The sequence below is a fragment of the Dipodomys merriami genome, unplaced genomic scaffold (assembly GCF_024711535.1).
Source record: "Dipodomys merriami isolate MVZ:Mamm:240054 unplaced genomic scaffold, mDipMer1.0.p SCAF_8, whole genome shotgun sequence".
NCBI classification, from domain to species: domain Eukaryota; kingdom Metazoa; phylum Chordata; class Mammalia; order Rodentia; family Heteromyidae; genus Dipodomys; species Dipodomys merriami.
In genome coordinates this window covers 61,055,199-61,077,585 of record NW_027206401.1, presented here as the reverse complement: position 1 = coordinate 61,077,585, position 22,387 = coordinate 61,055,199, and the positions used below count along the sequence as shown (strand labels likewise).

At 36.8% G+C, this 22,387-nt stretch overlaps 1 pseudogene; it reads left to right on the top strand.

The window, feature by feature from the left end:
- The first annotated feature begins 4,263 nt into the window (after positions 1 to 4,263).
- On the top strand, positions 4,264 to 4,370 carry LOC138819552 (U6atac minor spliceosomal RNA; annotated as a pseudogene).
- The last annotated feature ends 18,017 nt before the right edge of the window (positions 4,371 to 22,387 follow it).

The following is a 22,387-nucleotide window of genomic DNA, read 5'->3' as shown; positions in this document are numbered from 1 at the left end:
TCAGCATGACCTCTGGTAATTTACCATGTTAGTATCAATATGAAGGAAGAATAGGAGTGGTATAGAAAGTTAACATTGGGCTGCCCATGTGTGGGCAGGTTTGGGGTCTGTTTCATTCACCCCCGAATTCTCATGTGCACCAGCACACAGCAATGGCATCTGGATGAACACGTGTAGGGCTTTACATGTTAGATATTAGCCCCTAACAACCAAGGCAGAAAGCACAGCTGTGCCCCCTCAAGATCCAGCAGACTTTGTGGCTTTGTGGCAGTCTGCCAGGGCTTCCATTGCTCATACCAATGACTTAGTTCTTCAAACAACAGACACTAAGGCTTGAAGCTCAGGAGGAAGGCAACCTCGGGGCCAGGGCCTGATGAAACCCCTCCCCCTGGAGAAGACCTTCCCCCTGGCCAGTGCCTGACCTCTTCTTTCTCACTAGCATAGTCCATCTTTGGAAGAAGCTTGCTCTATCCAGTATGCTCTTACGCGCTCCAAAATTGCCCGTAACATCTATTTCTACCAAGAGTCCTTTCAACATTCTATGCTTTCACAATTCTAAACTTTTCTAGTTTCTACCTAGCAACTCTTCCACCGTCTATCATCTTTCTCACAGGTCATCTGGGAGAGTACCACCCAGCTTCATAGTACTGATGTCATGGGCCGACAGGCTGTGTAACAAAATAGCCCTGTCTAGCTGGTCTTATTTCTTTTCTCACAATTCCAGAGGATAAGGTCTGAGGTCAGGTTAAGTTTTTGCTTTTGCTGAGGACTCCTCTCTTGCCTCTCACTTCTCACTTCACAAGCTATTGTCTGTGCACACCTGGACAGAAGCAGATATCTTCTGTGTCTCTTCCTTTGCTTGTAAATTCTGTTGGATTCAAGCTCCAGCTCATTTTACCTCAATTACCTGTGAAAGGCCCTGTCTGGAAACACAGCTCATTGCAAGTTAAGACTTCAACATAGGCACATCAGAGGCAGATACTTCCATTGCTACCTACCATTGCATTCTGGGAGAATGACTGGACACCTTTAGTTGCAAATATTAAACACCATGACTAGTTTGTAATACCAAAGTCTCTGCATCAGATGTAGAGACAAAGCTGACTTTGCTTGAGGCCGATCATTGTAACAGTGGTGCAGAATATGATCTCTATGATCTTCATCCAGTGCACACTCCAGATCTTCACAGAATTGAAGAAAATCACGGAAATTCAGACTTTGAAGGGCCAAAATTTAGAGATGATCTGGAGGAGCATCAGACTCTCTTCAAGTAGCTGCTCTCAGAACACATGCACTTCATCATTTTCAGTCTTTGTATTTCTCCAATCAAGGTAAAAAGGTTGGGGTGGGGAAATGAATTCCATTTCTCTAGGGTTGGCAGCTTATCTCTCTGTAAAGAGAGCTCAAAAAACTTGATGTACATTCCTCAATGTACATCAATGGGTATGGGAAGGCGACTGAGGATAAATCAAGTTGTTTTTTAACAAAAATTGAAGGGAAAAGAATAAAAGCTAAAACTTCAACACAAAGAAAATGAGCCTAGTAGTCAATGTGTAGAAATTAGAACCCAAACTCTGACAAGTGTGTATGAGCTCCATAATTTTGCACAAGTTATTTACTTGATCTATACCTGAAAATCTTCATAGGCAAATAGAAGAAATACTAGAATTGACTCATAAAAAAAGTTATCTCTTTCATAAAAGCAGCTAACTCTGTACCTGTCATTATGCCACACTTTAAATTATTATCTAATATTATTTTATATATGATTAAATGTATTCATTTATGATTGAATATATATGTTCTGATAAACATAATTTCCATTGTGAGTATACCACCTAATTTGTTTTAAACATGTTATTCTATCCCCTTCATTTCATCTGTGTATTTTTCTCTCTTTCTCTTTCTGTCTCTCTGTTTATGTATGTATCACTGTTATTTCTTCTTTGACATATATATGTATATATATATATATATATATGCACTCACACATATATATGCACTCACACACGCACAGACACAAAACAGATAGGTTATGTAAAATTCTTCCGTGTATGTTATTCAGTTGCTTTTGATAAAATCATAATTGTAAAGATTCAAATTAGTGCCTACACAAAAGGCTGCAATCTGAGAGGAGATCACAGTTCAAAGCCAGCTGGGGCAAGAAATTCTGTGAGACTCTTATTTTCATTAAACTACCTATACAACACTGGAAGTGGAACTGTGGCTCAAGTGGTAGAGCGCTAGCCTTGAGAAAAAGAAGCTCAAGGACAGCCCCCAGGTCCTAAGTTCAAGCTTCAGGACTGGCACCAAAAAATAAAATAAATAAGATTTTCATTTGCTCAAAACCTAGAGAGCAAATGATAAACTGATATTTAACCAGATGCCTAAGAAGTGGCAGACACAGATTAAGGTTACTAATTAGTAATTGCATAGAATAGTTTCTCCTCAACATCAAGCAAAGAAAATAAGTACCAAAATAATAAAATTTTACATGGTACAAAATTTGGAGATACTGAAAATACTGGGAAAGCTTAAGAGCCAATAGTAATAAAGTCATCATGGGGACAATAAAGAATAAAGAAATAAAATGAAACTCAGCTTACAACAACAAAATAGTATGATGAGAGGAAATTGAATTGAGACAATGGCTCTTAAGTCCTAACACTGACTACAGTGCATTTTGCAAGCTTGTTTATGCCATCATCTTCATTGCTCAGCTGAAATTTCCTTAACACATTAACTCATTTCATTTTAAAACTGTTGAGCATGGACTAGCTACCAGGTACAGTGAAAGTGAGAAGCATCAATGTACAAATTCACCTCCAGAGAGTCAAAGGACACAGGTTGACTCTATCTTTGTAACCCTGATCTGTAACATGCAAGCTCAGAGGGTAAAGAAAGGAATCTGCAGTCCTTTGTCTATACAAAATGTACAAATAGAAGACTACTCATTGTCAGACTTACCTAAAATGGAAATTAACTTTAGCACCCATTTATTGAGAAAAGTATATGTAGGATATGGCCTTCAATTCGTATTCAGTGCTTGGCTCGTATTCATTTAATTTTCAAACAGAAGAAGAGACATTGCTACCACGTTGTAATTGAGAAAACTAGAGGTGGATGTTTAGTGATTCAAGGACAAATAGCTGGTAAATAGTGGAGCCAAGATTCAAACTAGGTCTGTCTGATTTAGTACTTTTAAATCCTCATAGATATTTATAACATTTAGGAAGTAGGGCAAATCTAAGAGGAACTTTACTTAAATCAACAAACCCCATCCATTTTTCCTGAGCACAGTGGTGATTCTGATTCACTAAGGCAAAATTGGAAGGCAGTCAAAATTCCCAGCAGTCAACACCAGCAGTAATTTCATTGTTAACCCTTTGTGTCTGCATTTGAGTTAAATTCATCATTCTTTTTATTCCTCTCAGCTGAACTCACTTTCTGAACTCTGTGAAATATTTATATCCAGCCTTTCAATCAATCCTAATAACTGTAATACAGAGAGTTGAAAAGGAAAAAAACAGAAAGTATTCTTCCTTGCTTTCTCCCAATTTAGAGACTTAATTATAAACTGAAGGTTGACCATATCAATTGACTTTCATAAGGTCACAAAGAAAAGAGAGGGTTTTTTAATCATCATCTGAACTTTCCTAATTTTGCCCCCCAAATCATTCATTTGAAACCTTTGTTTTAACCCCTTGTGACTTATTAACACCCATCTGAGAAATGCAAAGCATTACTTCGAAGATGTGAGATTTACCCTAGAAGTGTATATGAAAGAATGGGAAGGCATCTAGCCAAAATACTCCATAAATGCCCAAGAGAACAAATGACAACAGGCCTCAAGAAAATAGTCTGAAATAAATTATCAGAATTGTTCTAAAATAATATCAGCAATGGAGACAAATGTCTGAAGATAGAGGACAAATTCGAATTGCACACACAATGTAATTCAGTACCCAAATAGGCAGTGATTTTTAAGACTGCACCAAAAAAGAGGCATTGGACACAACACTAAGAAAGAAATGGCCTTTTTCTCCAATGCTCTCTAGACACCACAGCTGTTGGGGGTGATACTACACCATCAAGAGAAATGTAGAGATGTGGAAGCATTGATTTCCAAGTGAGGCTTAAGGAGTGCAATGTGTGTAGATTGGTGATGTAATAATGACAAAGAGGCTGAACAGAAGGGCCATTTCTATGTAGAAGGATTTTATTACCTGTGATGTAGATGGGATCATGAAAATAAATCCGTAGGTGTTGTATGAAAGGAGAGAAGGTTAGCACTCCCCTTGACAAGGATGGAAGAGGCCCTTGGGCCTGACAACACGCATACGGTTAAGGCATTGCCACCATCGTTTTTGGGAAGGGATGTGAAGGGTAAACAAAGGAGGAGCCTGCAATGCTTGATAAGAAATGTACTCACTATCTTGCCCATGTAATTGTAACCCCTCTGTACAGTATGTTCACAATAAAATAAATAAAAAGAAAAACAAAAAGAAAATAAATCCATAGACCAAAAATGTTACCTTTTCTCCTCTAAGAACTGTATTGAAGACTCTTTAAATATTTATTCTCTTTATATATAAATAAATATTATCTAAATATATAATTTTATATAATTTATAATATATATGACATAAGTCCACATTATGTTCTATATTATATATTATAGACTGTAATATATTATATTATAGTTTACAATATATTATAGTCTATAATATATTGTAGAATATAAATATACTATTCACACATACAAATATACAAATATAGTTTTATCTATCTATTTATTTCTATATAGGTTGATCTTTCATCTACTTATTTTATCCCAGTCCTGGGACTTGAGCTCAGAGTCCGAGCAACTTCGTTTATCCTTTTTGTTCACAACTGGCATACTACTACTGCTTACACTTTGAAGCAGTGTCTCCTTTGTATTAAGCCTGAAGCATGGGCATTGAAATGGGCAGGCCTGGGGTGCCTCCTGCGGGCGCCTCATGACGGCCTGCTCCCGCCTGATGTGCACTGTTCTCAGTTAGTGTTTTATGCTTTTCTCTGTTTCTGGCATGTAGTATCGTCACTACGTCCAAACCCTTTGTAGCACCATGCACCTGTCTGCCCAAATATAATATGGGATGCAGGACTAGCAAGACAACACTACTACTATGATTAAGTAAGCTACATAGATGCTAGATCCTGTTCCAATCAGCATGCCCTAGTTTCATCCTTGTTTAACTTTATGTAGAAATTCACTATGGTTCACTTTGTGGATGAGAAAGAGGAAACATTTGCTTGGAAAACTCACTTCAGAACACAGACAGCAGAGCACAAAGAGTCAGCATTGGTCAGAAAAAGAGAAACTCTAGTCAGATTTTCCTCCCAGAAAATCTGTTGCTAGCAGTTCTTGATAAAGACAAACCCACATAAAGACACAGAGGATACTTTAAAAAAAAAACTCATGCTTTAAAATGGCAATACTTCCCAAGGATATCTATAAATTCAATGTGATACCTACCAATATTCCAACTTCATTCTTCAAGGAAATAGAAGAAGCAATCCACAAATTCATATGGAACAATAAAAGACCCCGAATAGCAAAAACGATCCTTCACAGAAAGAACAGTGCTGGAGGAATATCAATACCAAATTTCAAACTCTACTACAAAGCCATACTAATCAAAACACCTTGGTACTGGCACAAGAACAGACCTCAGGACCAATGGAATAGAATTGAAAACCCAGAAATGAACCTACAGACATATAGCCATCTAATCTTTGATAAGGGAGCTAAAACAAATAGAATGGTAGAAAAACAGCCTCTTCAGTAAATGGTGCTGGCAAAATTGGTTAACTACTTGTAGAAAACTAAAGCTAGATCCTTCTATATCACCCTGCACCAGAATCAACTCCAAATGGATCAAAGACCTCGAAGTCAAAGCATACACTCTGAAAACATTACAGGATGGATTAAGAGAAGCCCTAGGTCTCCTTGGCACCACAGGCCGAAATTTTCTTAATAGAGACCTGGAAACACAACAAATCAAAGAAAGATTGGACAAATGGAATTGCATGAAATTGCAGAGCTTCGGCATGGCAAAGGACATAGCTACCAAGATCAAGAGGAAGTCCACAGATTGGGAGAAGATCTTCACTAGCCATACAATGGACAAGGGTCTCATATCTAAAACATACCTGGAACTCAAGAAATTAAATCCCCCAACAAAAAATCCTCAAAGAAACAACTGCCCAATAAATAAGTGGGTCAGAGACTTAAAAGAGATACTTCTCTGAAAAGGAAAGAAAGATGTCCAATAGACACATGAAGAAATGCTCAACCTCCCTAGCCATAAAAGAAATGCAAATCAAAACAACATTGAGATACCACCTCACCCCAGTTAGAATGGCAAAAATCAAGAACTCTAATAACAACAGATGCTGGAGGGCATGTGGACAGAAGGGAACCTTACTTCATTGTTGGTGGGAGTGTAAACTTGTTCAACCACTTTGGGCAGTAGTATGGAGATTCCTCAAAAGGCTCCACATAGAGCTCCCCTATGACCCAGCAATCCCACTTTTGGGCATTTACCCAAATGATCACAAACAAGACCACACTAAAGCTACCAGCACAACTATGTTTATTGCAGCATTATTTACCATAGCTAAGATATGGAACCAACCCATATGCCCCTCAGTAGATGAATGGATCAAGAAACTGTGGTATATATACATAATGGAATTCTATGCCTCCATCAGAAAGAATGGCATTGCCCCATTTGTTAGGAAATGGAAAGACTTGGAAAAAATTATATTAAGTGAATTAAGCCAAGCCCAAAGAAACACAGGTCCCATGATGCAACAGCTTTAAGTTGTGCTTTTCTATCACATCACTTTCTTTTTAATGGGTAGCTTTCCTATAGGTTTTTATCCTATATTTCCTCCATTCATATAACATACTTAATCATTTACCAATTGGCAGATGTTAACAGGTTGACATTATGCATTATACACTTTGACTATTAAGACACACTAGCTCTCACTCCTATGACAGACAGAATCATTGGACAAATGTCTCAGATACTTACAAGATAGGAAATAATACCCCATAAAAACTCAGGTGAAAGATTGATTAGTCTTGCACTGATTAAAGACAGGTTTGCCAGGAAAATAATTTTGCAAGTAAGCTCAGCATCCTCTGTGAGCCATTGTGTGTGGATGGTAAGGCAGAAAACTTTAAGATTAACAGGATTTAGATTTTAATTGAAAGACCAATAGATTGGAGAGGGGCCTTGAACTCATAGCCTCATGCTCTTGCTTGGCTTTTTCTACTCAAGGTCAGCACTCTACCATTTAAGCTACCCCTCCACTTCTACAATTTTTGGTAGTTAGAGTCTCTCAGATCTGTCTGACTGGGCTAGCTTTGAACCCAGATTCTCAGGTCTCAGTTTCCTGAGAAGCTGTGATTACAAGCAGGAACCACCAATGTCTGGTCTACAATACTAGATTTTAATACCTTTAAGCAGAATATCCTAGGCAGAGATATAAAATAATTATTTTCTCTGGATATATTCCACATTCTGAAACATGTAAGGAATCTACAAGAAGATATGTATAACTGTCATGTAAATGCTACTAATAAGTTAAAGAAATTATAGACTCTAATTCCCTTTTCTCTTGTCTTGCAACTTTTTTCTCCTTACCTTTTATGTCCTTAGCATAGAAACATGAACCCTCTTTCTTGCTTGACCGAGTCATGATGTGATCTCTGTATGGATTTCTGTTTCCTCTTATTTAATTCACTCATCATCACTGTGGTCTGGCTTACTTTCCTCTTTGTAAATTCCAACCATAAAGTTGGCATGCTATACGATCTGATATAATACAGGCTTCCCCTCATTAGCTATCATTGCAAAAAGATTCAGGCATCAAATACATAATTGGTCACTTTATCTCTCTATTGATTTTGTATATTCTATGACACCAAACCAGGACCATCACCTCTGCTCCCTTCCCTCAACCTTACAAAATATTAGTAACTCAAGCCATATTAATTGAGTTGAGGAAGAAGGAATGAAGAATTGATTTGTGACTTGAATAAAATGTAGGTCCAAGGAGGTGTAGTTTTCACTGTTGCTCCAGTAACAATGTAAGATGGATACTTTAGATTTTCTTGTATAATTTCTATCCCACAATCTCTGTCCAAACTTGATCACTTTTCATTTTTTCACAACTGATCTTTCCCTAGCACTAACTTACAGTCATGGGTTAAATATCTTCTTTGTGGGTTTTTAAATAATGTGTAACACTGATATTCAAGTATCAATTGATACTAATTGATTGATTAGTACTGATTGATACTCAAATTGATACTGAGACACATGTAAAACTTTCTGTCTCTGTCTCTTTCTGTTTTATATGTGATTACGAAATTAGAATCCACCTAACTATAACTTTCTCATTCCCTCATCTCTTGAACAGTTGTAAAAGTTACTGTGATAAGCATCTCTTATCACTTCTTATTTTGTTTCTTTCATTATAATGTAGAAGGAGTAACTTTATTAATAACTGCAACTATCAATTTTTGCACTGGATGATTTTTTCTACCCTTACAGGAACATCTCCTCTTTTATTGTTAGTTCCCTTTACATTTTTAATGTCTCCTGCCCTAAGAACTTGTTTGCATTGACATATGACAATGTTTTAATGTACTTTGTTTTAAGAATTAAAGACGATGGGACCATTTTCTTTCTAGCCAACCCACAAAAGGCCTGTCCATCTGACACACTTTTTCTGTTCTTCAACCTCTGCCATTCACTCTTAACTCTTGTCATCTGATGAGGCACCCACTCCAATAAAATTTATGTCCAATTTATATCATAAATTTATGTTCAAGCAACTTCTATAATGTCCTAGAACATGTCCCAGTGTTTGAGAACACTTTCACTTTAATGCTTATCAAAATGTATCATCTGTTTCTATTGAAATATTTGTCAACTACTACAGTAACTACTTTTCTTCTATCTCTGTCACTAAGGCACTTCTTCATTGTCCTTTACTGACTCATTTTCAACAATCACCGGGTGGTGTTTGTCATTAGAGGGAGGTCTTAAGACCTCTTCTCATTTTCTTTTCATTCTGTTTCAGGCCTTTCACTTTTTCATAATGACTCCTACCGTCAGGTCTCCTATGCTCAGGCCTCACTGCCCATCCAACCACTCTCAGTGTCATTGAATCTCATACAATAATCTGAGCCTTAAGATGACAGAAATACATTACTAATTACATTGCTCCCAAATGTTTCTCCTGCATTCTCAAAAAAACTGCTAGTTATCCAAATGAATACTTAAGCTACAAACTTGGAGTTGTCTCTTTCTCTGAAAACTTGATGTCTCATATATTTATATTCTTGATGTGATTATTTTAATTCGAAGAGGTCTCTTTAACTCACCCATATTGCTCCTTTTTGTTGTCTTCTGACTGTGTTCAAGCTCGTATCACATATTCTTATATATGTTTTTATGCATGCCTTTACTTTGGCCAGTACTGGGACTTGAACTCAGGGCCTCGGCTTTCACTTGGCTTTTCAGTGAAGGCTGGCACCTCTGCCACTTGGGCCACAGCCATATTTCTTGCTTCTTGGTGGTTCATTGGATGTAAGATTCTCATAGTCTTTCCCACTCAAGTTGGCTGCAGACAATTTAGTTGTTATATAAGTAAATACCAGGAAAATAATTTTTAAACTGTGGCGTGTTAATAATAAAAATGCTCTAAAGTTTCTATCAGTTTTAAGTTCCCATCATATTAATTTGTAATAAATTAATGACATATAATTTAATAGTACAAAATAAATAAGCATTGCTCTAGCAATGAATGCTGCTATGAAAAAGTGAAAATTTACTGTGTTAAAGTTTATTGCTCAGAAAAAAATACAAGTTATGAAGACAATGCCAGGATCTTTCCATACAATATAGGAAAATTAGGTGCACTGAGATTTTTTTTGAAAAGTAATCTTAAATAGCCAATGTTTTAGAAGTGAATTAAAAACATTTTAAATAATTAAACTTTGGCAAAAGTTTACAATCAAAGACAGAACATGATATGTTACTCAGATTCATTTTATTTTTAAATATGTTGATGAATATAGCTATATCTACATCTATACTTAGATCTCTGTATATAGAACTACTGTTCTGGACTTTTAAGTGCAGGCTGTAGACAATATGTTCCATTAACCTTTAGTACTTTAGGAAGTTTTCCTAAGGCCAGAATGAAAACTTATAGAGCATTCTTGGATTAAGACCAAGGCCAAGGCCAAGGCGCAAGCCAAGGCCCAGGCATCAGCCACCACTACAGCTCAGGCCCAGGCTGCAGCCCCTAAGGGTGCCCAGGCTCCAGCTCCCAAAGGTGCCCAGGGCCCCAGGAAGGCCCTACAATGAAGACCTCTTGTCTGCCAGCATGAGGACAGATGGACTGCTGTGGCTCCCTGGCCACCATCTTCAGGGTGGGCCAGTGGCCTCTGTTGTTTCCACCAATAAACCTGAGACAGGAAAAAAAAAGACTACAGGAGCCTGGTGAAGCATTTTTTATGGGAAGAGCATTAATGTGATGACCCTTGAAAAATCAAACCATGACATGTAGATAAAGCCGGGGTAGCCAAAACTCATGACTAGCACCAGTACATCATCTGTATTTGCTTTTCTCTGTTGCTTTCTGATCTTTACCCAAAGACTGGGAAGATCAAGTTGTGAAACTGATGCTGTACAGAGAGAGCCAAAGTTTGAGAGCAATTGTCTCTATCATCATCATGAGGTTTTGATCTCATTCCCAGCCCTGCTTCAGGGTTCCTATTGCAGAATTAACGTTGTGCAACTCTAAAGCAGAATTGCAAGTATACAAGCATGTCTCTGCCATGATGCAATCATGAAAGGGATTTACTACTGTCTAAAGAGTACAAGAGACAAAATTCCCAGTAATGTTTTTGTCTCTTCCCTCACACCATTGCCTCGAGAGTTATTCCATGTCAATCAATTCAGCAGGCTACAAGTTTGATATTTGTCTACCTCCCTCATCTAAGAAATAGGCAAATAGGGCTCTTGATATCTAGATCCAATAGATGAAATCTTGGACAAGATAGAACCAGAATGGGATCCCGTGATTATTTCTATGAGCCAATGAATAATACACCTGACTGCCCACGCCCTGAGTGTGTATAAATAGCCCCACAGGAGCACAGCCCTGACTTTGAGAACACTGATTGTGTTTGAGCAATCCATGAGTGGCACGGTCAGATGCAAACACTTGAACGAAGTTTTGAAAGCATAACTCACAATGAAATTGCTGCAGGCGCAATGCAAGGATGAGTTCTCTGCTGAACTTGACCTCATTGACTTGCTATAATACAATTCCAGAAGCAGAAGCAAAGTGCCCATCTCTAGTGGATTTTAACAACCCATATCCTCATAACAAGTCCCAGCTGTTGTCTAAGGACAATGCAAAATGATCTAGGGGATCATCTCTTATCCATATGACCAACTTCAGAGAGAAAAGACAATCAGCACACGAGAACCTGGCAGGTGTACATACAGGGATCCAAGAGCAGCTGTACCACAGCCATAAGGCAAGTGGGACATACAAGAAGCACTTAAGATTAGTGGACAGATTGAAGTTCTCAACAGGCAAATAGAAACTCTAGAAAGAGCTATTTTCTAATTTGAAATACAACTACAGGTTCTCATATAGTGTGGGCCTAAAATCCAAGGGCCAGAACTATTCCATTTGGAAGCCAAACTCCATCGAAGGAGCAAGGGTCTTTCCTTGTGATTAATGGTCAGGAAGGTATTGTTAGTTTCAAGCAAATGAGGACTGATATGTGCACACCCTGTGAACACTCCCCCATCTGTACCTCGGTAACAATTGCACTGGCTTCTTAGTGATGGCTGCCCTATTGAGTAGACTTCTCTGCTTCAAAAACTGACTTATATCAATACCTTATGACATAACAAAAAATAGAGCTGGGCACTGGTGGCTCATGCCTGTAATCTTAGCTATGCAGTAGGTAGAGATATGAGGATCAAGGCTCAAAGCAATCCTGGACAGGAAAGTCTGTGAGACACTTATTTCCAGTTAACCACCAAAAAAAAAGCTGGAATTGAAAGTGTGGCTCAAGTGATATGGCACCAGCCTTGAGTGAGATCCTGAGTTCAAACCGCAGTACATCATAAACTTAGTGGAAGTTATGAAAGTTGTCAGAGAATTAAGAAGGTCATCCAAAGTAAATTTGGACAATAAAATGAAGAGCAAAAGAGACCCAGATACATTAGAATTAAACTATGCATAATCATAGCTAAAGGAAGGCAGTTTTTTTTTCCATTATGCCCAAAGGCAAATGGGATATGTTGAAGTGAGAAGGCTTGGAGGAAACATCTTCAAAAACTAAAGGAACAGGAGCAGCTTCTGGACTGAACAGATTCTGGGCGGAAAGCAACCAGAATCTAATATCTATCAAAATATTTTCCAGTAAGAATGGTGAAAGAAAGATAAAGAACATTTAAGGGAGCTTTCTTGCAGCAATTCTGCTCCTTACAGCGTGTTCCAGCTGAGTACCCATATTTCTAGCTACTGAGAAAGTAGGGGTGTGAGGATCCAAGTTCAAAGCCAGCCCAGGAAGAAAACTGTGAAACTCTTATTTCCAATTAGCTAACAAAAGCAAAGTTGGAATTGAAGGTGTTGCTCAAGTGATAGAAAGCCAGCCTTGAGTGAGATCCTGAGTTTAAACCCCAGAACACATAAACATATATAAACATATAATATAAATAAGTGAACGGATGAATAAATTAATATAGTTAATAAGGTTTTCCAGAATGGAAGAAAATGAGCCAAAAGAGGAACCTTGAACTTTAGAAAATGAAAATCAAGAAACAAACAGAGTAAATACTTAAATAAACATAAGATAATTTTTGTATTCTTAAAATGATGTATGAAATATAAAAGGGAATGTTATATAATTTTCTATGGTTTTCTACATAGGTAGATGAATATGTAGAACTGTATTGCATGTGGGAGAGAATAAAAGAAGTTACAAAATGATTCTATTTTTATAACCATGGCACTATTACAAATTCAGAAAATTTAGAATTGCCGGAACATTTTTAAATGTTCAACCCATACTCCAGTCTCATAACTCATCACAATACTATGTGAAATGGCACTTTTCCCTACAGTAAGAGATACAGTTTTTAATTCTCCTACAATCTGGAAGTCTTGTTTCGCTTCCCTCTGTATTCTGTAACATGGATGGCTTGAAGAATTCTGGTTAATGTTTCATGGAACCATTTGCTTTGTCTGACATCAGCTCACAGTGCATTGCAGTGATTAACTCGCCACAGAAGCTAGGATCCTGCAGGAACACTAGGTGACCTTTGTGAGATATCCCATTTGGAGCACATGGAGTCTGTTTCCCCTTCACTGGGAATGGGTGTTGTGAATCCAAAGTCACAGGGCTGACCATTCTCTCCACGGAAAACTGGTTTTGCTTTGGAATGAGTACGCGATGCAGGAAAAGACCCTTTGACATGTTCTTTCCACCAAAATTTTCTCTCTCAATTTAATACCCAATAATGAGCCTTTGGAATTATAATGGTAAAATAACATTTTCCAATTTTCCCACTCTCTTTGCCCATTAGAGGTCTGTTATATAGTATTCTCACAGCTTAATGTAGGCTTTGAACATAATTATGAGGAGATGTCAGATGAAAACCAACTGAGGCAGTTTATATAAAACAGTTGGACAGCATCTTTCTAACCACCAATGTGATAAAATACAAAGTAAAGCTAAATGAACCGTCTGGATTCGAAATTTTATAAAAATTAAAAGAAGGATCATGTCATCCTTAACTGATTCTTGTACTATAAGAAAAATGTTCTTACTAACATGACTGTGAAAAGCTGAGAAATTTAAGCACAAGTTGAAAGTATACATATATATATATGTATATGTATTAGTGATGTTACATTTTCTGAATTTCTAATAGTATTGTGGTTATGAAACAAATATCCTTTAAAACTGCTTTTATTCTCTTTGTAAAATGAAACACTCACTATCCAGCTAACTAGCTTCACTTTTGTTCAAAGAAATACAATTTGGCCAGTAGGAGTCTCTGATCTTTCTCCTGGGTCCCAATCATTAATTTTTGGTTCTTTTTGTTGGTCCTGAGGGACAGAATCAAGGTTTTATACTTCCCAGAGAGATGCTCTCCCATTTGAGCCATGCCTCTGATCCCCCACCTGTGTTATTTTTGATAGGGTCTTGCCTTGTAGGTTTAAATTTCTGCCTGTGTGTACTTGTCATGTACATCATCATGTTCAACTATTGATAGAGATGGGGGTCTCACAGTTATGTCCAGGTTGGTATCAAACTACAATTCTCTGGATCTCCATCTGCTGTGTCGCTGGGATTGCAGGTGTGAGCCACTGACACATCCCCTATCGTTTTCTTTAAAAAAGCAGTTCTAATTTTATGAAAGGAAAAATTCTTGATTTATCTTGGATCTCTTTTTCCATCTTTTTCCATCTTTTTGCCATCTCTCCATGGATTTATGGCTCCTTACAAGGAGAAATTGTATTTAAAAACCAAGACTTTACAATTTAGGCTGGGGGTGGGGAGGGCAGAGTGTACTTGTGAGATGGGAGGGAAGGGATGGTAGGGGATAAACAAAGGAGGAGGCAACAATGCTTGATAAGAAATGTACTCACAACCTTGCTCACAATAAAAACTGATTTAAAAAAAGAAAAAAGAAAACCAAGTTTTTAATTTTTTTCATTATTATTATTGTGAAAATACCATACAGAGTGGCTACAATTACATGGGCAAGATAGTGAGTACATTTTTATCAAGCATTGTTGCCTCCTCCTTTGTTTCCTCTTCCCATCTCTTCCCATACCCCCCCCACATCACCCCCCATATACAACATTTTCTTGATCCATTCATCTACTGAGGGCATCTTAGTTGCTTCCATATCTTAGCAATGGTAAATAATGCTGCAATAAACATAGTTGTGCTGATAGCTTTAGTATGGTCTTGTTTGTGATCATTTGGATAAATGCCCAAAAGTGGGATTGCTGGGTCATAAGGGAGCTCTATGTGGAGTCTTTTGAGGAACCTCCATACTACTTTCCAAAGTGGTTAAACAAGTTTACATTCCCACCAACAATGCAGTAAGGTTCCCTTCTGTCCACATGCCCTCCAGCATCTGTTGTTATTACAGTTCTTGATTTTTGCCATTCTAACGGGGGCTGAGGTGGTATCTGAATGTTGTTTTGATTTGCATTTCTTTTATGGCTAGGGAGGTTGAGCATTTCTTCATGTGTCTATTGGCCATCCTTCGGAAAAAAGAAAACCAAGTTTACATGCTGCGATACCCATTTCTAGTACAGCATTTTCTTTATTTCATGGATAGATAAAAGATCTAGGGTTTCGGCATAGATTTCTCTAATTTGAATCTATTTAAACATAATATTGTTCTTTTTAATATTTATTTTTATTGTAAAGATACTGTACAGAGGTGTTACAGTTACATGAGTAATGTAATGAGTACATTTCCTTTCTAGCATTGTTACTCCCTCCTTTGTTTTTCCCCTAACATCCCTTCCCTCCCCTCAACTTCTCCCTCCCCCCACCCCCACCCACCCAAAGTTGTAAAATGTCTTTTCAACACAGTATCTTGTACATCTCATTGTTACAATGGGTCAACCTGTATCCTTATTTCAGCTTTTTGTTATTTCCCTTTCCCTCCCCAAATTAGAAAAATGTATATACAAGATGCAGGGCACTGGAATCAAATACAGTGAAAACAGGGGTTAATGGGGGAAGAACATACAAAAGAAACAAAATATCACAGAGTACATTATAAGTATATTAAAACAACAGCAATAAAGACAAAACCTCTTGTGTCCCTATCTTGGGGTTCATTTCGCTTAACATCAAGTTATATAATCATATGTACATAGCTTTTGACCTTTTCTGCTTGTCCTAGACATATACTAGTTATTGCAGATTAGGGAAACCATGGGACCCATGTTTCTTTGGGCCTGGCTTACTTCACTTAATATAATTTTTTCCAAGTCTTTCCATTTCCTAACAAATGGGCAGTGTCATTTTTTCTTATGGAAGCACAAAATTCATATATATATATATATATATATATATATATATATATATATATATATATATATAATGCTGTGATAGACATAGTCGTGCTGGTAGCTTTAGTATAGCCTTGTTTGTGAACATTTGGGTAAATGTCGAAACCAAAGTGGTTGAACAAGTTTACACTCCCACCAACAATGTAGTAAGGTTCCCTTCTGTCCACATCCCCTCCAGCATCTGTTGTTATTAGAGTTCTTCATTATAGCCATTCTAACAGGGGTGAGGTGGTATCTCAATGTTGTTTTGATTCACATTTCTTTTATGGCTAGAGAAATTGAGCATTTCTTCATGTGTCTGTTGGCCATTCCTATTTCCTCTTCAGTGAAGTCTCTCTTTAAGTCTTTAGCTCACTTATTAAACAGGTGGTTGTTTCTTTGAGGATTTGTTGTTGGGGGATTTAATTTTTTGAGTTCTAAGTATATTTTTAGATATGAGATCCCTGTCTGTATGGCTAGTGAAGATCTTCTTGCAATCCGTGGGCTTTCTCTTGATCTTTTTTTTAAAATTTTTTTTAAATCTTTCTCTTGATCTTGTTAGCTATGTCCTTTGCCATGCAGAAGCTCTGCAGTTTCATGCAATCTCATTTATCCAACCTTTCTTTGATTTGTATAATGTTGTTCTTAAATAATTACTCAAATTTGTTCTCACCCTACCTACTCAGTGTGCTTATGTTATTTATTTTTAATCTAATTGAGCTCTTTTCCTGTTGTTGGCATTTCATTTTGAGTTCTTTGTTTATTTAATTTTGAACAATTGGCATATAAACATGCTTCCAGACCTTATAAAATGTGTTCTTGAAGAAGTTTCACTCCATCCCCTCGTTCACACTGTTTTGTCTTTACTGTGGAGAAACAACTGATAGTACTCTGCTTCTCCCATCTGTGTTTTCATGTAGGAAAATAATTACACCTATGTAGTGTTTCTTAATTTTCTTCCTTTTCACAGAAATGGAGAAATAATATCTAAATTGATGTGTTCTTTTACACACGTACACACATCTTGTATACTTTACTCTTTTATAATATGTTATGTTACAACCTACCACCAATCCAATCATTTTTCATGGTTAAACAATCACTTTGAGGGTATATGTTCCATATTTATTCCAATCATTTTCCCATATTTGTACATTTAAGTTTATGGATGGTATTTTTTAATTTACAGTGCAGTTGCAGACTTTTTAAAATTATATTTTATTGTTATTGTAGAGTTGATACACAGAGAGGTTACAATTACATGAATTGAGTAAAGAATACAATTCTTTGTGAACTTTGCTCGCTCTCCCCCAGTTTTTTCCTCCTGTCCCCACACAGATCATGTACAGTTCATTTTCTACATGATGCCTAGTGAACCCTGCTGTTGTATTTGTTCACCTTTTTTTCACCTTTTCTGTGCCTTTTTACTCTCCAAAATATAAACTAAAAAAACAAGAGAAATGAAAAGGAAACAAAAACAGCAATAACAACTCTAAAATATCTCTTATTTCTTTTTCATAGATTATTTCATAAAATACTATTAAAAAATTAGAGGGAGAGAGTTTCATTTCTCTCACAGTTCTTGAAAAGAGGAGGTCTAAGAGCAAGGAACCAAAATCTGCTCAGCCCTTGGTGGGACTCAGACTGAGAGAAAACCTGGGGAAGAAATTGCATGTACAAACAAAGCAAGTGTGCTAGGCAGGATGCTTTCCGTCTCTTTTATTTCCCCTTTAAAAAAAATGTATTGTCTACTGGATTGGGGTTTATCTTGCTGCTCTTTTTCAAGGAGGTTTAGATGTGTCATTAAATTGTTAGTTTCCGATCTCTCCAATTTGTTGATGTAGGAGCTCAGAGCTATAAACTTGCCTCTGAGTACTGCCTTTGCTGTGTCCCAGAGGAGCTGGTAATTTGTGTGTTCATTTTTGTTGAATAGCATGAACATTTGAATTTCCTTTTTAATCTCTTCCATGACCCACTCATGATTCAGCAGTGTGTTGTTCAGCCTCCATGTGATACCGGACTTTCTTTGGTGGCTTTTGGTGTTGAGTTGTAATTTTATTCCCTTGTGGTCAGAGAGAATGCAAGGTATAACTTCAATGTTTCTGAATTTAGACAAGTTTGCTTTGTGGCCTAAAATGTGGTCTATTTTAGAAAACGTTCCATGTGCGGTTGAGAAAAACGTGTATTCTGATGCTGCTGGGTGAAATGTTCGGTAAATGTCTGTTAAGTCTAGTTGATCTATGCAGCTGTTTAGATCTGCGGTTTCTCTGTTGAGTTTTTGCCGAGTTGATCTATCTAGTGGGGAGAGTGGTGTGTTAAAATCCCCAACAATTAATGTCTTTGGATCTATATGGGATTTGAGGGAAAGTAGTGTTTCTTTGATAAATTTGGGTGCTCCATTGTTTGGCGAATAGATATTTAGAATTGTAATATCCACCTGAAGGAGAGATCCTTTAATTAGTATGTAGCGACCTTCTTTATCTCTTCTCACGAATATCACCCTGCACCAGAATCAACTCCAAATGGATCAAAGACCTTGAACTCAAAGCAGACACTCTGAAAACATTACAGGATGGAATAGGAGAAACCCTAGGTCTCCTTGGCTCAGGCTGAAATTTTCTGAATAGCGACCCGGAAACACAACAAATCAAAGAAAGGTTGGACAAATGGGATTGCATAAGGTTGCAGAGCTTCTGCAGGGCAAATGACATAGCTAGCAAGATCAATAGAAAGCCCACCGATTGGGAGAAGATCTTTACTAGCCATACAACGGACAAGGGTCTCATATCTAAAATATACTTGGAACTCAAAAAATTAAACCACCCAACAACAAATCCTCAAAGAAACAACTGCCCAATAAATAAGTGGGCGAAAGACTTAAAGAGAAGCTTCTCTGAAGAAGAAAGAAGGATGGCCAATAGACACATGAAGAAATGTTCAACATCCCTAGCCATAAAAGAAATGCAAATCAAAACAACATTGAGATATCACCTCACTCCAGTTAGAACAGCAAAAATCAAGAACTCTAACAACAACAGATGCTGGAGGGGATGTGGACAGAAAGGAACCTTACTTCATTGTTGGTGGGAATGTAAACTTGTTCAACCACTTTGGAAAGCAGTATGGAGGTTCCTCAAAAGACTTCACATAGAACTCCCCTATGACCCAGCAATCCCACTTTTGGGCATTTACCCAAATGTTTACAAACAAGACCACACTAAAGCTACCAGCACAACTATGTTTATTGCAGCATTATTTACCATAGCTAAGATAAGGAACCAACCCAGATGCCCCTCAGTAGATGAATGGATCAAGAAAATGTGGTATATATACACAATGGAATTCTATGCCTCCATCAGAAAAAATGACATTTCCCCATTTGTTAGGAAATGGAAAGGCTTGGAAAAAATTATATTAAGTGAAGTAAGCCAGGCCCAAAGAAGCATAGGTCCCATGGTTTTCCTTATTTGCAATATCTAGTATAGGTATGAGTCAAGCGGAAAAGGTCAGATAATGTGATGTTAGGAAAACGAACCCTTAAATATGTATTTTAATGTTTTCGTTTCTTTCATGCATGTGTTTCTAACGCATTTATAAGATTATTTCTTTGTTGCTTTGTATGTCCCTCTCCCACAGTGTAACCCCCGCTTTCACTATTTTTGATGTCAGTATACCATGTGGAGGAGATGGGGACAAACAAGTTGTTTAAGGATTCAGGTGGACCTGTTGCAACAATGAGAAGTACAAAATGTCATGTCAAAACCAGCTTTACAATGTTGGTGTGGGGGGGGGAGCAGGGTATGATTGGGTGGGGGGGAGGCTGGGAAGGGAGGTGAAGGGTAAACAAAGGAGGAGGCTGCAATGCTTGGTAAGAAATGTATGCATTATCCTGCCCATGTAATTGTAACCCCTCTGTACAGTATGTTCTCAAATAAAATAAAATAAAATATAAAAAAATGTATTGTCAAAGTGATGTACAATAGCTATGTACATATGACCATATAAGGTGATGCTAAGCGAAATGAACTCCAAGATACAGACAGAAGAGGGTTTTCTTTTCTTTTTTTATTGTGAGAATACCGTACAGAGGGGTTACAATTACATGGGCAAGATAACGAGTACATTTCTTATCAAGCATTGTTGCCTCCTCGTTGTTTCCCCTTCCCATCCGTAATGTACTATGTAATTTCTTTTTTGTGTGTGTTTTCCCCCTATGGTTTATTTCCTGTTGTCACTGTATTTGATTTTGGTACCCTGGGAATTGTATATATGTTTTTCTGAACTAGGGAAGGGAAGGGGAACAACTAAATGGTGAGACACAAGACAAAGGGGAAACCTATGCAACAGTGATACTCACATGATGATGTGTTGGAAATGATCTGTATAACTTTGAGGAGGGATTGGGGGGAGGCAAAGAGAGAGAGAAATGAGGGAAGGGAAAACACGTTTAACAAGAAATGTAGCTACTACCTTATTTGTGTAACTGTAATCCCTCTGTACATCATAAAATATTGTTTTATATGATCATATCAGCATAGCTATTGAGCCTTTGTCAACCACTCCTATTCATATCCCCCTTGGCCTCAGTATGTGAATTTCTAGAGCCCTGCATAATTTATCATGTCTCAGTGTGTGTGTGTACATATATATATATATAATACATATATGTATATATGTATTTTAATCATTTCTAAACATTTTAAACATTTTTATTCATTCAGTGTATTTATTTGTAGGTTTATAGTCACAATCTAGTTACTGAAAATATGGGAAATCCTACAGTCTATGTTTATTTGGCTCTGGTTTACTTTGCTTAATATAATTTTTCCAGGTCTTCCCATTTCTTTATGAATGGTACGATATCATTCTTTCTGATAGATAAGTAAAATTCCATTGTGTATATATACCACATTTTCTTGATCCATTTATGTATGTTATTTTATAATTACAAATACTTTTTAATGGATAACGTGGATGAAAGCCACTTTTCTTATTAATGATTAACTAGAGATAATCTCAAAGTAAAGATTACTGACTAAATAGTAAATGCATAATGAGGTTTACCCTTTATGAAACATTTGAAATATTATTCTACCAGAACATGCTACTAAACTTCTTATTCTTGTCCAGCATTTTACCTCTCTTGTGAGTGAAGTTGAGTATGCTTTATATGTTATAATCAATCTATAATGATACAAGAATTTCTATTCATGCAACCCACCCTTCTGTCAATGTATTCCCCACCCCCACCATCATTGCAATTTATTTGTATGTTGAGCATGCTAACTCTATATCTATGATATATGTTGCAAATATTTTCTTCCACCTTGTCATTTCCTTCTAGAATTTGCTTATGATGAGATGTTACCCATGCAAATTTTATTAATATAAATTATTTATTTTTATAAGTTTTATAAAAACACTTATATAAATATTTATATATTTATCTGGATATGAATAAATAAAACGTTCATAAATATAAATATTTATAAAGCCTAATGTAATCATCTTTTCTCTTATTGTATCTTAATTTTGATATATCATTAGAGTGCTTTTCAAGTGGTTATTATAAAAGGATTCACTCAAGTTTCCTTCTACTATTGAATATTTTGTATTTAATAAGTAGAACTCTGAATTGTTTGAAGCCACTTGGTATGTTTTGCAGAAATGGTCTAATTTTATTTTTTTAATGTTTATACAATTGTCTCAGCCTCAGTTACTTAAAAGCCCACAGACTTTAGATTTTCTGTTGCCATGCATTATATTCACATAGATACTTGGAACTATTTCTGGATTTGTTCATTCATACAAAAGTAGTGCACGTTTTAATTACAAGCAATGTACATTACTTCCTATATATTCAGCTTTTACCCTAAGCTCTTCTTATGATGTCCTGAATGTTTTGTTGAGTTGTAATTGACAATTAAAATTCTTCTAGTTAAGGAACAGATGGACTCCCTGATATGCATTGTGAACTAGCCACTCTTCAACCTAATTAACACATCCATAATCTTCCATTGTTAATGTTCTGTGTGTATGTTGCATATGTGTATGGTGAAAACATGTACAACCTACTCTCTTACCCAATTTTAAACAGGCAATGCAATATTGTTAATGTATAGTATTGTACATCAGCTCTCCAGGAATTATTTACCTAACGTAATTAAAGCTTTGTACTTCTTGGTGACCATGGTTCTTTTTCCTTACC